General features: G+C 35.5%; 1 long non-coding RNA gene and 1 other non-coding gene across 3 annotated transcripts; one reads left to right on the top strand and one right to left on the bottom strand.

Annotated features, from left to right (window-relative positions):
- The first annotated feature begins 1,073 nt into the window (after nt 1-1,073).
- On the top strand, nt 1,074-3,222 carry LOC141633903 (uncharacterized). 2 transcript variants are annotated; one of them, XR_012538659.1, is made up of 3 exons: nt 1,085-1,846; nt 1,900-2,138; nt 2,234-3,222. It is a non-coding gene; the product is annotated as an uncharacterized LOC141633903 (long non-coding RNA). The 2 variants fall into 2 exon arrangements; XR_012538658.1 differs by having other exon boundaries at nt 1,074-2,138.
- A 7,993-nt stretch (nt 3,223-11,215) lies between these two features.
- On the bottom strand, nt 11,216-11,322 carry LOC141635961 (small nucleolar RNA R71). Its single transcript, XR_012540609.1, has one exon. It is a non-coding gene; the product is annotated as a small nucleolar RNA R71 (small nucleolar RNA).
- Nucleotides 11,323-14,890: the final 3,568 nt, after the last annotated feature.

Genomic DNA, 14,890 nt, shown 5'->3' with positions numbered 1-14,890 from the left:
TATTTCTATTAGAATTACACTTATTTCTATTAGAATTACACATTTTTCGATTAAAGTTAAAGTTACACTTATTTCTATTAGAATTACACTTTTTTCTACTAAAATTACGATTTCTCTATTAAAGTTACTGACTATCTCTATTAAAGTTACATTTTTCTCTACTAAAGTTACACTTATATCTATTAAAGTTACACTCTTAAGGACTACAGTTTTACTCTCAATGGACTCATGTTATATGTTTAATATGGACAAAAGTTACACTCTCAATGGACTAAAGTTACACTCTCAATGGACTGAAATTATACTTTAATGAACTAAAGTTACACTTTCAATATGGACTAAAGATACACTCTCAATGGACTAAAAATACACTTTAATGGACTAAAATTACACTTTAATGGACTAAAATTACACTTTTAAAAGACTAAAGTTACACTTATAAGTCACTCAATTCACAATGAGTTGTGTTAAAATTGGAAAAATTCAAAATAATATTTGTCGAAAAACTGAGTTACACTCGTAAAACGCAAAATATATTGTAAATTTGCTTCAAATTTTCAAATTTCAAAATAAAATCCGTCAAACCGCAATTTTTTCCGTTGAAATTACACTTTTTTCCGTTGAAATTACACTTTTAAAACAGTGAAAGTGTAGTAACATTTGTATAAAGTTTCAGTCCAAAAAAAAAAATTATGCTCAAAAATTTTTTTTTTGTATAATTAATCCGTTAGTGAATGTATAATTAAAGCTAGAGAGATAAAGTGGATTAATTAGTGTATAGGAAACTCATTAGTGTTAAGTATGCTTTTTTGCTTTCAATCTCAACCATCCTTAGTGGGATATCTAAGGGATGTAGTGAGGACTTAGAGACTCAAAATATATGGTGGACTCATTAGAACTTTGCTCTATATATATATATATATATATATATATATATATATATAGGCGGGATCTCGTGAGTTTGGTTCTTACGGTGAGTTGTGAGTTTGTGTGCTCATAAATCTCAGCCATTGGATGAACAAAAACAAGGGCTGAGATTAAATCTCTATCACATTAAAAAAAAAAGAGAGAAATAAAATATCAGACAAATAAAGCATAAATCGAGTCTGTTCATGCAATTCGAATCTTTTCCCCAAATCACAAATCAAAAATCCAAATTAATTTAATTCCCCCATTCCTCCACATTACAATTGATGTAATTTTTGTTTTTCTGCAGTTTAGTTCATGCAATTTGAGTATTCGGCACTGATAATCCCAATTTGATTTTGATACTTCTTACCCTAAAATAACTTCATCAGCTGGTTAAAATTCGCGAGATTTTGATACGGGATCAACAGGAGGAATCGAGAATCGAGGAAGAAGTTGCGAATTTAGTTGAACAAGCAGCTTCATTGATTTCTAATTCTTCTAAAGATGAACAGATTACAAACAGCCCGAATTTTCGATAGATTCTGCCATTAAATGGTCAAATAATTTATGGTCCCTAACTTAATCCAAACCATGCTCGACTGGTCGAGCAATCCAACGAGATACAGTGTACTAAACTGTAGGAGAGCTTGTTACGTTCTCTTCAAGCAAAGCTAATCTCAGCTGTCATAAGCTATAGCATTAATTGATTTATCGAGACACGGGAAAAAAACGAGATTTGAGCTTAGAGAGTAGCTTAATTAAGAGAGTCTGATTCGTATCACAGTATTTGCCTTGTGTTACCATGCCAATTGATAACCAAGTTTTGCCTTGGCCTTTTTGCAATAAAAACTGAATCCTCTCATCTTTTAACCATGATTTTATTTGTTGTTTCAATCTTGCAAATTGTATTTGAGTGAGCCCTTCAGTGAAGGCAGATGTTTCTTGCTAACAACCTGATATATTTGAGTGAGCCCTTCAGTGAAGGCAGAGGTTTCCATTAATAAGGCTTGCTGTCTCTCACCCGGGGGGATGCTTGAGTCATTTGTTTACCTTTTATAGTCTTTGTGAGAAATATTTTAATCAAAGGTAAATAAATGGTTGGGACGGAGGGAATAACCATTACATATGAATTTTTAACTGCCTGTGTTGCTTAAGTTTGATGAAAGTTCATACCTTCGAATCTTCAATTTTTCGTATGATGCTGATTAAAATTACTGAGATTATAAGGGGTAATTTTTAGAAAAATAATCTAACTGTTTTATTTTATAATTCTAAGTGTCTTTATTTCATTAGCTCACTGAATGAAAATATAACATCACTGCAGGTGAAGTTGAGTGTGAATGTTCCACAAGCAGTATGTCATGATTGTTATAAGAGGGTGATGCGCGAACTGTCAAAGCAGGCAAAAGGTTATTCCTCTTGTATTCCTTCCGAAAATAGAATGTAATCATTATGGTAGCTTGTTAATGTGGTTAAGATTTATTTATGCTTGTTAATTGGTTTTAGGATAGTCACACTGATGAATTCAAATATATAAGTTTTGATACCGTGTATGCTAGTCATTGGCAAAGAAATATGTAGGCTTCGTCTTTTATGAAACCATGTCTGCTAGTCTTTTAATCTAGCTGTCTTGCTGAAAATTTGATTGTTTTAGAGCCTCGAGGAAATTTTTTCATTGTGATAGAACTAAGGAGCTGTTAGGAGTTAGGACATTGGTACCATTTGTTTACCTTTTTATGACGTTTGTCCATTATTTCCGATCATAGCAAAGACGATATTAGCCAGGGAAAACGCATCGTTCTTTGTTAGTTGACAGAATTAAGGGACGAAAAGCGTTAGTCGAGATCGTGTTGGCGATGTCTTACTATCAGAGACGATTGTAGCCGGTGATAAACGCTTCTTGTTATGTTAGTTGACAGTATTAAGTGTTCTGATGAATTTAGATTTAATGTGAATGCGTTACTTTTCAACTCAATCCGAGGAATTGCCAACTCAATCCCCATGAGTATTTGAGAAGGAACTACGCCAATGACAACTTGAAATGGCGCCTGGAAATGCAGAGCTTCATTGAAGAAGGAAGCACAAAATGAATGTGGGTATCGTGGTTGGATTAATGACACAGTGGCACTTGAACATTATTTTTCTTCTTTTGTTTGGTGATTTGTTGGCAAGTGTAGTATGAAAGGATGAATTTAATAAAGTCCAAGTGGACTATTGTTGTTTAATGTAGTTTAGTAGTGGAGTATGAAAGGATGAATTTAGTAACAACAAGTTCTTTCTGATTGTACGGTATGTGTCGACGACTTTTACTTATATGGTTGGTGATTGTACGGTATGGTGATGATGGTGGTGTGGAGATTGATTCAGTTACTAGTGTATGATATGTGAATTGTATAAATAATATGTTGAAGGTCCAAATTCAATCACCAGTGTTGTTATTGAAAATTGAAGTTGCGGAAGATAACAATGACACTACAATAACACAACAATAACACCAGAATAATACTCCAATAACACACGGATAAAACTACAATATCACCACAATAACACTACAATAACACGGGGGAAAAAAAGAGTAAAAAAAAAATCAAAGTAGTAAAAAAAATCAAAGTGACACCGAAATAACATCACAATAACACCAGAATAACAATGCCACCACAATAACAACACAATAACACGTGGTAAAAAAGATTAAAAAAATCAAAGTAGTAAAAAAAATCAAATTGACAAGGAAATAACATCACAATAACACCAGAATAACAGCACAATAACATGTGGTAAAAAAAAAGAGTAAAAAAATCTAAGTAGTAAAAAAAATCTAAGTGTCACCGGAATAATATCACAATAACACCAGAATAACAATAACACTAGAATAACAACACAATAACATGTGGTAAAAAAAAAGAGTAAAAAAATCAAAGTAGTAAAAAGTCTAAGTGACAACGAAATAACATCACAATAACACCAGAATAACAGTACAATAACACGTGGTAAAAAAAAAGAGTAAAAAAATCAAAGTAGTAAAAAAAATCTAAGTGACACCGGAATAACATCACAATAACACCAGAATAACAGCACAATAACACGCGGTAAAAAAAAAGAAAAAAATCAAAGTAGTAAAAAAATCAAAGTGACACCGGAATAACATCACAATAACAGCAGAATAACGGTAGAATAACAGCACAATAACACGTGGTAAAAAAAATTAAAGTCGTAAAAAAAATCAAAGTGAGCAGAATAACATCACAATAACAGCGGAGTAACAATAACAGCACAATAACACGTGGTAAAGAAAAAAAAGGAAAAAAATCAAAGCCGTCAAAAAAATCAAAGTGACAATGAGAATAACATCACAATAACAATGGAGTAACAATAACATGCGGTAAAAAAAAGAATAAAAAAAACAAAGTAGTAAGAAAAATCAAAAGTGAAACCGGAATAACATCACAATAATAGCAGAATAACAGCACAATAACATGTGGTAAAAAAAATTAGTCGTAAAAAAAATCAAAGTCGTAAAAAAAATTCAAAGTGACAGCATAATAACATCACAATAACAGCGGAGTAACAATAACAGCACAATAAAACGGGGAAGAAAAAAAGAAAAAAAATCAAAGTCGCAAAAAAAAAAAATCAAAGTGACAGCATAATAACAGCACAATAACACGTGGTAAAAAAAAGAAAAAAAAATCAAAGTAAAAAAAAAAGCACAATAACAGCATAATAACACGAGGTAAAAAAATAAGTGTAAAAAAAATTTCAAGTAAAAAAAAAATCTGGTACAAAAAGAAAAAGAAAAAAAAGTAACATAATGAGAAAATTAAAGAAAAACATAAGAGAGAAAAAAAATTAAAGTGGTAAAAAAAAGCACAATAATAGCATAAAAAAAAAAAAAAAAAAAGTAACATTAGAAGAAAAAAAAATGACAGTGTTTTTATATGACATGTAAGATTAGATCTTGGCCATTCATCTCTAATGTAATCTAATGGTTGAGATTTCCCCAACTCACAACTCACCATAAGAACCAACTCACCAAATCCAATCTATATATATATATATATATATATATATATGTATATATATATATATATATATATGTATATATATATGTATATATATATGTATATATATATGTATATATATATGTATATGTATATGTATATATATATATATATATATATATATATATATATATATATATATATATATATATATATATATATATATATATAGAGAGAGAGAGAGAGAGAGAGAGAGAGAGAGAGAGAGAGAGAGAGAGAGAGAGAGAGAGAGAGAGAGAGAGAGAGAGAGAGAGAGAGAGAGAGAGAGAGAGAGAGAGAGAAAAGAGCATCCGGTGAGTCCAGCATCTTGGATGAGTCCGTCCCGCGAATCTCAACCATTAGATTTAAAGAACGAGTGGCTGTAAGTGATCCACGTGGCTAGCAAAAAGTAGTCGGCAATTTAAAAAGAAGGGAAGTCTGACGTGCCACTCATAATTGCATTAAATTTTTCTCTCTCTACCAACTGCTCTTTTTTCTCTCTCTAATCACCGACGAAAATAACTGCAGCGCGCACACATAATATTCTATAAAAAATCAAAACTTTCCAGAACCACTTCTCTTTCCAAATTCATCTAAAATCTTCCAAAATCATACCAAATTTTCACTAAAATTAATCAAAGAACTTTAAAAAATTAAGCGAAGAACTTCAAAAAATCTACATAATGAAGAGGTATCAATTGCTGTCTATTATCGTTTTTCTTTTAATTTAAGTTTTTGCGATTTTATGTTATTGCATGTTGTTTTTGTTGTTGTTGTTGTTGTTGTTGTTATTGTTGTTGTTGTTGTTGTTGTTGTAATTGATGTTGTTGTTGATTATATTGGAATATATGAAGAAATTAGGGTTAATGTGTTGCTGGAACTGCGTAATTGATTTTTTTTTTGAAAAAATTAGGTTTTGCTTTCATGTTGCAGTTGTTGATCATAAATATATAATTAAAGTTTTTCGTTTTTTATGTTACTTGTTCTTGTTGATATTGTTGTTGTCATTGATGTTGTTGTTGATTATATTGGATTATGTGAAGAAATTAGGGTTAATTTGTTACAGGAATTGCTTAATAGATTTTTTTGCCAAAAATTAGGTTTAATTTTCATGTTGTTGTTGTTGATCATGAATTATATAATTAAACTGTCAATTGCTTGTATGTTCGGTTTTTCGAAATTATAAATCGAGAAATTAATTCTCGTTTTTTTTTTGTCCTAGCAGTTAAATTTTGTGGAAATTCATGTTTTAGTTTTCGCCTAAAAATTGGGGATTATGATTTTTAGAAAATGAGTAATTAATGTTTCTTATTATTATACATAATAATTATTTCTGTGTTTTTCCTGTTCTTCGTGTTCTACTTTTCCCCAAAATCTTTGTATTGTACTTTTTTTTTCTGCAACTGTGTTAGTACTCTTTTTTTTCTGCAACAATGTTAGCACTATAATTTAAAAACACGGGCATTGTTTGTTTCAATAGAGTAACAATATTGCTTAACAAAAAGAACAGTAACAATGTTATTGTAACAATGATTAAAGAATGCAACGATTCAAATCCTGTGTTACTGTGACACTACTACAGTAACAGTGTCGCTGTTTTATGATATTTAAACAGTTTTATTTTATCTCTAAATAACTATTTGACGTTAGTGTAACATTTTTACAGCAATGCTTCTTTTTCCATTGTTACTATGATCATTTTAAGTAATAGCTATTATTCTTATATTGTTACTGTTATTCTGATTTTCATTTTTGAAAAAATATTGTCAGGAAAGCTGAATTGCCTGAGAATTCAACTGTCACAAAGAAGAAGAAGGTAACAGTATCAAAGAAGACACCAACAAAGAAGGTGGAGATAGAGAAGCTGTCAAAGCCGACTGCACAGAAAGAAGTTAAAGCTTCTCATGAAGATAAGTAAGTCCTGGAGGGATGTCCCTATAAGTCTTTGCTCGATAACTTGTTACTCGGGTTTATGATTTATGGAAACTTAGTACTTAATATTAATGTCACACTGTTACTATAGCGGTGTTACATTCGTATGTTATTTTCTAAAAAACTACTCATCTTTTTCCATTTGACATTCCATCTCAGACTTGACCACCATCATTTCTTTTTAGTATAATAGTTGTAATTGTTATATTGTTACTATTATTCTGAATTTGATTTTTGAACAAACAATCTCAGGAAAGCAGAGATTCCAGAGAAACCAGTTGTTACAAAAAGGACTAAAGTGATAGCATCACAAAAGACATCAATCAAGAAGGTTGAGACAGAGAAGCTGTCAAAGCCGACACCACAGAAGGAAGTCAAAGCTTCTCATGAGCATGAGTAAGTCTCGGAGGGATGTTACTATGTCTTTGCTCGACAACAACTTACTAGGGTTTATAATTTATGGAAATTTAGTACTTAATATTATTGTCACATTGTTATAGTAATAGTATAAACGTAGTTTTTATGTTTAAATATAATTATTTGAAATCTAAAAAAATATTATATGTTACTGTAACATAGTTGCATTCTTTTTTGAGCTTTCTTCTTTTTCCATTTATCATCCCTTCTCAGGCTTAAGCAGCATAATTTCCTTTTCACTATAATAGTTTTTATTATTTTATTGTTACTGTTATTCTGATATTTGAATTTTAAAAAGTAATGTCAGGAAAGCAGAGGTGCCCAAGGAATCAAATGTGACAAAGAAGAGTAAAATTGCAACAACCAAGAAAGTGCAGACAGAAAAGCTGTCAATTTCAACAAAAGCGAAGGCGGGGGAAGATACTGCTGAGAATGTGGGTCAGGTAACAAACACTGTTGCAAAGAAGGCGCCAACTGAAAAGGGCACGTAAGGCAACAAATACTCCTACCAAAAAGGTACCTAAACCAGCGACAGTTTCGGCAGAGAAGGTAGGAAAGCCACCAATCCATCAAACTAAAAATGAACCACAAATGGCAACGAAAAAGGAATTGACAGTGACATTGCAGAAGGCACTGAAGAAGCCGACAGAAAAGGCAACAAAAAAGCCAACGGTGCCAACGGTGAAGGCAACAACTACACAAACGGAGAAGGCAGCAACTACACCAACCGAAAAGGCAGTGAAGGTACCAACAGTGAAGGTAGCAACGTAGGCATCAAAGGCGGTGGGAAAGGAGGCAACAGAAAAGTTGCCCAAACATGTTGCTGTAAAAAAGGTGAACCCCAGAAGGCAGCAATGGCAAAATCTGCGAAGTTGCCAAAAGAGGTGGCAATAGAAAAGACATCAGACAAAGGAAGTGAAAAGACATCAGAGAAGAAGGGAAAAACCACACCTGTTAAGAAGGTTGTACCAATAAAGAAATTTCCAGTGAAGGAGATTTCAACGGCAAAAGAGCCAGTGATGGAAAAATCAGAAAAGGTAGTTAACAAGAAAGAGAACAAGAAGGTTCCTGGAAAAATAGTACCGAAAAAGGCAGTCATGAAAACGAAGGTGACTAAAGAATGAAGTTATTAAGAAGTTTTTTTAAAAAAAAAATAATTAGTAACTTTTTAATTTCTGATGCAGACAAAAAGGATGATACAGATGAAGAGAATAAATCAGGCCAAAGTGAGAAAATGACTAGTGAGAGGGATGAAGATGCATCTAGTGAAGGTAATAGAATAATACTATTATAGAACCAGTGTTACTATAAGTCTATAACCTAATTTTTAACAAAAACATCACAGTAAAACTATTCTGCCTTTTTTTCCCTTAATAAAAATTTAGTAATAGTCAATTACTTATGATTCAGATGAGAAGGATGTTGATGATGATGATGCATCTGAACAGGGTGATGAAATCCCAACCAGTGAGGTAGTTGAAGAAGGATTTGCTAAAGGTAATAGAGTAATATTGTTACTGTAGTTATATTACTTAACCAAAAAGAGTTACAGCATATTTCTTACAGCAAAATTATTTTAACAGAAACAACAGAGTGAAACTAATATCCAATTTTCTTTTCAGAATTTGTTTAAGTAATATTTAATTAATTGTGACACAGATGACAAGGAAGAGGCTGATAATGATGAATCAGGCAGCGTGATGACAACCCAACAAGTGAGGTAGATGATGAAGGATCTATTGAAGGTAATAGAGTAATATTGTTTCTGTAATGGTGATACGTGCCTAATATATAGTCTTTTTAGCCTATTTCAGCACGTATTTCTATGAATTTTTATACTATTTTTATGGTATTTTGCCCCGAATTGGCTACTTTGGTTCATTTTGTCCATTTTGTAGAAATGAACGCGAAAGTAGTGGAATCGTACTCTTTTTCGTCCTTTTTGCATGCATTTAGAGGAGACGGGATTGTTCCAGAGTGAGATACTGCATTTGGAAGCGTCATGGTACGGAGTACGAGGCATTTAGGCGCGGAATTGAGCTGAAATGAAGACGAAATACTCGATCGAGCAGTTTTACCACTCGATCGAGTGGTTTTTACGTCTCCCATTGGTCGATCGAGTAGAATTCTACTCGATCCTTAGCTTGCAGAAAGACCAGTTACTCGATCGAGTAACTTTCTACTAGATCGAGTAGATTTGCTAAGGTGCTTACTCGATCGAGTGGTTTTAATCCACTCGATCGAGTGGTTTCGCTGATTATGGGCGTTAAACAGCCCGTGTGTTGTTTAATTTCGCAAACTTAAGTACTTTTCCTATTTAAACCTACGTTAACTAGGTTATTAAGATCTTTTATCTATTCTTTTTATCTATCAAGAAACTTTACTGCGTTACTTTGTTTCCTCTGTAACCTTACTTTTGGGATTATTCTTGCTCGGATTTTGTGTTCTTTACGCCGGATTCGCACTGATTGTAATTCCTTTCTCTTCCCTTAATAATAATTAATCCTTGTTGTTTTAATTGCTTGTTATTCCATTTAATTACCTTGCCCTAATTTCTCTTTATGCTTTTTACTTGTTATTTCATAATGTCTACTGCTGGAAATCTATCTGTTGTTAGTTTAATTAGCGACATGAGTAGCTAAACCCCTTTCATGTTGGGATTAGGGGATCTGCGGTAGGATTGTGATGATGTAGTAAATTAAACAGACGAAATAATTACGAGACTCTGTCACCATAGCAATTTAATTGTATTTATCGACTTAGTTGAGTGCACACTTCTGAGTCACCTCTTTAATCTGGCTAAAATTAATCCTAGATCGAAAGATTGGACTAAATAGGCCTGCTATGAACAGTAGACTACCCTGACGAGAATGAAAGTTAAGTTAGTGGTATTTTAGGATAGAAAGTGGACCGAAATGACCTTTCAACATCCGTCTTACATTAATTCGTCTGAGTCATTTACAGCTGAGTCACTGGACTACCGTAGTGAACCGAAATCCTGACATGTCCCTATTTATCTGCTAGTTTAAACTCATTTCCTGCCTTTATTGCTCTCGCCCTTTATTTCTCTTTCCTTTAAAATTCGTAGTTTAGATAACAATTCAAACAACCCCCCCCCCCCCCCTCCATTTGTGACCAAATAGACGGACTTCTACAGATATCTTGCCTCCCTGTGGAGATCGACCTGACTTCCCTAGCTATATAGTTAGTCGAGTTAGTTTATTTTTGACAGGTACAAGACAAACGAGTCAAATTTTGGCGTCGTTGCTGGGGAGGCAATTGCCCTATTTGTTTTCGTTCCGTTTATTTTATCCGTCTCAGGGAATTCCTATTCCTTGAGACCGTTCTTATTATTTTCTTGTTGTGTTGTTTATGCCTAGGTCAGACAGGTGTGAATTAGTTTCAGCTGATTCAGAAGCAGAGAGATTATTCAGGCATAGACTCCGTCTGATAAGGAAATCACGAAAGGAAGACTTGAGTACTTTCGAGCCGGAGTTACATCATTCTCTTTTCGAGGAAGATAGTCCGATTTCTACAGTAAAGATGCCTAAACTTTCTAGTCATTCAGTGCCTAAAGCCTCTTCTATTCCCAAAGGTTTCAATCTCCAGACTGAGGATGGGAACACCTTTGATATCCGTCCTTCTTATATCAATTTGGTGGAGAGAAACATTTATAGAGGTGTGGCTGGTGAAGATCCGAGGAAGCATATGGAGACCTTTACCAATTACTGTTCTACTATCCCCGCCACTAAGGGGGTAACTCAAGATAAGATTAAGGAGGTTCTATTTCCTTTCTCTTTAGCTGACTTAACCAGTGGAGTGGTCGATCGACTGGACCGCACAAATTTTGGGGTTCTGATTGGGAGTCTCTTGCTCTTGCATTTTACAAGAGATATTTTCCTCCACAACGCACCAATTTGCTGAGGGCCAAGATTACTAGTTTCAGACAGGCTCTCGATGAAAGTTTCTATGAGGCATGGTCGCGATTCAAGAAGTTGGTGAGGTCTATACCTCACCATGGTTTTGACCCATGGTTTCTAGCTAATCGTTCTACAATGGGTCAGATGACGACCGAGAGCCATACTTGATGCGGCATCTAGTGGAAGATTCCAGGAGAATACAGATGACGATAAGGGATGGTCTCTTATTGAAGAGATGGCGAATCACAAGGCTTGAATATGGTAACCCGAGGGATGGGATTAGGACGGTTCATGCGATTGATAAGCGTTTTGGCTCACCGGAGATCATGAATGCTAGATTCGACAAGTTGGAATTACAAGTCTGGGGGAGCCTCGGACCCATGTTCTTACTAGAGGAGAGACTGTTTCTTGTGAGAGATGTGGGAGTAATGATGGCCACACTGCTGTTGGCTGTCTTGTAGAGAAGGAACAAGTCCTTGCCTTTCAGCAATATAGGCAAGGAGGGGGTTCCTATTACAATAATCAAGGGGCAGTCCATCCCAATCTGAGGTGGACTAGTTAGAATATACTCAATCCTACTCCTCCTCCGCACCAGCAGCAGCCTTATGTCCCTCCACACAAGAATCAACAAGGCTTTCAAAAGCCCCCTTATTTTACTCCTCCTAACCATGGTGCGTCATCTTCCGGTGGGGTGAGTGAAATTGGTGAGCTTAAGTCTATGTTGCAAGCCTTCACGAAGCAGTGGCAATTAAGTGATCCACAGAAAGATGCGTCCATAAAGAAACTTGAACCTCAAGTTGCCCAATTAGCCACTAATGAGTCCACAAGAAAGCAGGGTCAATTACAGACTCAAAATGAGAAGAATCCACACGAGACGGTAAATTTCATCAATCTGAGAAGCGGTCGTTCGTATGAGGGACCAGAAATGCAGAAATCAGACCCAAGGAGAGTCAGAATCGATGGTGAACAGTGTTCTGGCGAAGAAAATGAGCTCACGACAAAGAAAGTACTCGATCAACTGGTTTCAGGTGGTCGATCGAGCAGATTTGGGGACGAAAGTGGTCGATCGAGTGAAAATACCACTCGATCAAGTGAACAGGAAAGGCAGAATGGTCGATCGAGTAGTTTTCCTACTCGATCGAGTGAAAAAACTACTCGATCGAGTGATATTGATGAAGATTCTACTCGATCGAATGGTTATATTGGTCGATCGAGTAGTTTTGATGATGGGAAGCTTATTCGAGAGCCTGCTAGTGCTCGTTTAAGCGATAAATCACCAGAAAGACCTCGTTCGAGAGGTAAGAAGCGTCCAAAGGATACATAACTTGCTCCGGAAGATACATTGGAAGAGAGAAACAAGGGACTCGAGATTCCTATCACAGTTCCCTTCCCGAGGCGGTTGCAGAATACTAAGGTCAATCAACAATTCGACAAATTTGTCGAACTTCTGAAAAGCTTGGAAGTCACTGTGCCGTTCACTGAGTTGCTGACAAAGGTACCCTCTTATCTTAAGTTTATGAAAGAGATTTTATCGCGTAAGAGGAACATTAGTGATAGTGAGACCGTAGCTTTGACTGAGGTGGGGTCAGCCCTATTTCAAAATAAGTTACCTCCTAAGCAGTCAGACCCGGGTAGTTTTTCAATTCCGTGTCATATCGGTAACTATTTGATTGATAATGCGCTATGCGATTTAGGCGCTAGCGTAAGTGTCTTACCGCTGTCTCTGGCCAAGAAACTTGGTTTGACAAATCTGAGTTGCACTAACATGACAGTCCAGATGGCCGACCGTAGTATATCACGATCACTAGGTATAGTAGAAGACGTACCTGTAAGGATCGGGAGGTTCTTTATTCTCGTTGATTTCGTTGTCTTAGACATCCCCGAAGATGCACACACCCCTATTATTTTAGGGAGACCATTTTTGTCTATTGCTCGTGCAGTTATTGACGTCGGGGGGAAGACTTTGACCTTTCAGGTAGGAGACAAAGAGCTGATTTTTAATCAGTCTAAGTCCCAGAGGGCTCCCATGCAGGCTCAGCCTTGCAATGCTCTCTCTTCTATTGACCCTATTATTGACACTCCAGTTGAAAATTTGGAGTATTGTGCTGCAATTGTTATCCCTCCGCCTCAGACTGAGAGCAAAAAGGAGGAAAGTTCGTCTGTTTTCCTTGCTGCCGGTACAGATGAAAGCAACGAAGGAGCTATCAAAGGGTGTTGTGCAACTGCTGTCAATCAAATTGGAAGTAAGTATGCTAAAGACGGTGATAGAGGAGCAAGGAAGAGGAAAGTTCGTGCCTATGAGGATGAGAACTATTCCCCTCCTACTGTTGCGAATGACCATTCATGCTCATGGAAATTGAAGAGGACAGTCAACGTTGCTGAGATGACGTCCTCCGGTCAGGAGCCCTTCAAGGGGCTACTGAATTGCATTGGGAATTAAACGGGGAAATGCCCCGTGTAACACTTTGTAATAGATAATTTTGAATTTTCCGTTGAATTTATTTTATTGCTTTTAATTAGGACAATTAGCTTATAGACTGTTCTTTAGCGTAGATTTAAGACTATAGACTGTTCTTATGCGTATTTGGTATTTTGGGATATTTTTGCACGTGTTCTTATGCAGGTTTGGGGAAGTTTTTACGCATTCCAAGGAAGAAAAGATGAAATTCAAGAGCTTACACGAGAAAAGAGCTCGATCGAGTACTTTTTGTACTCGATCGAGTGAAAATTTGGTCGATCGAGCACTTTTTCAGGTCGATCGAGTAAAGCAATAAGTGGGACTTCTCGATCGAGTAGAATTCTACTCGATCGAGTAGATGGAGCATCAAAATGCTCGATCGAGTGGTTTAAGACCACTCGATCGAGTAACTGAAACAGGACGCAGGGAGTTTTCAATCCTTAAACTCTTTACTTTTGTTTTCTTTCTCATTTTGTCCCTAATTTTCGTCTAAACACCTCCTATTTGCGATAATACTCACCCCAAATCCCCAATTTTTCTTGCCTAATTACCAAATCCACCACCTACAATCTATTGTTTGCTACTTAATCTTCCATAGCCCCATATTTTCCCCTTAATTTATGCCTATTTACACGGTCTTTAAAGAGTATTAGGGTTTGCGGTTTTGAGCTCCAAAAAATCGCTACTTTTGCTTGTTTATTGAAGATTAATTGCATATTGTAGGTCTTTTATCATCAAGTAAGTGATTCTTTCATCCTCTATGCATATTAATTTCGTTTTTTCGAATTAATATGAGGTAAATTGTTTCTAGGGTTCGAAAATCCATTGTTAGTCGAATTTTTTCGACTTTAATTGTGTCTATTGCCCGTATTCCTCTTGCTTGATGATCAACCCCAATTCCTCGCTGCTGTTACATGTTTAATTCGAATTTTACATGAATTTTTGCGATTTGTGTTGAGGACAGTCGAAAATTTCGACTGTCAGACGGGTTATTGCTGCTGTCATTTGGCTATGTAGCTTCATTGTTGTGATATTGCTGCTGAGTATAGAATGTTTAACATGCTTAACATGCTTCCATTCGATTACTGTGCGAATTTTCGCGATTAAGGTTGTTTAGTCGAAATTTTTTGACTGTCAGACGGGTTTGCTTGCTTCCATGACTTAATTAACTTCAGTGTTTCTTACATGCTGTTGTTGTTGACTGTTATGCCCGC

The sequence above is a fragment of the Silene latifolia genome, chromosome Y, assembly GCF_048544455.1.
Source record: "Silene latifolia isolate original U9 population chromosome Y, ASM4854445v1, whole genome shotgun sequence".
NCBI lineage: Eukaryota > Viridiplantae > Streptophyta > Magnoliopsida > Caryophyllales > Caryophyllaceae > Silene > Silene latifolia.
This window is presented reverse-complemented; position numbering and strand designations above follow the sequence as displayed.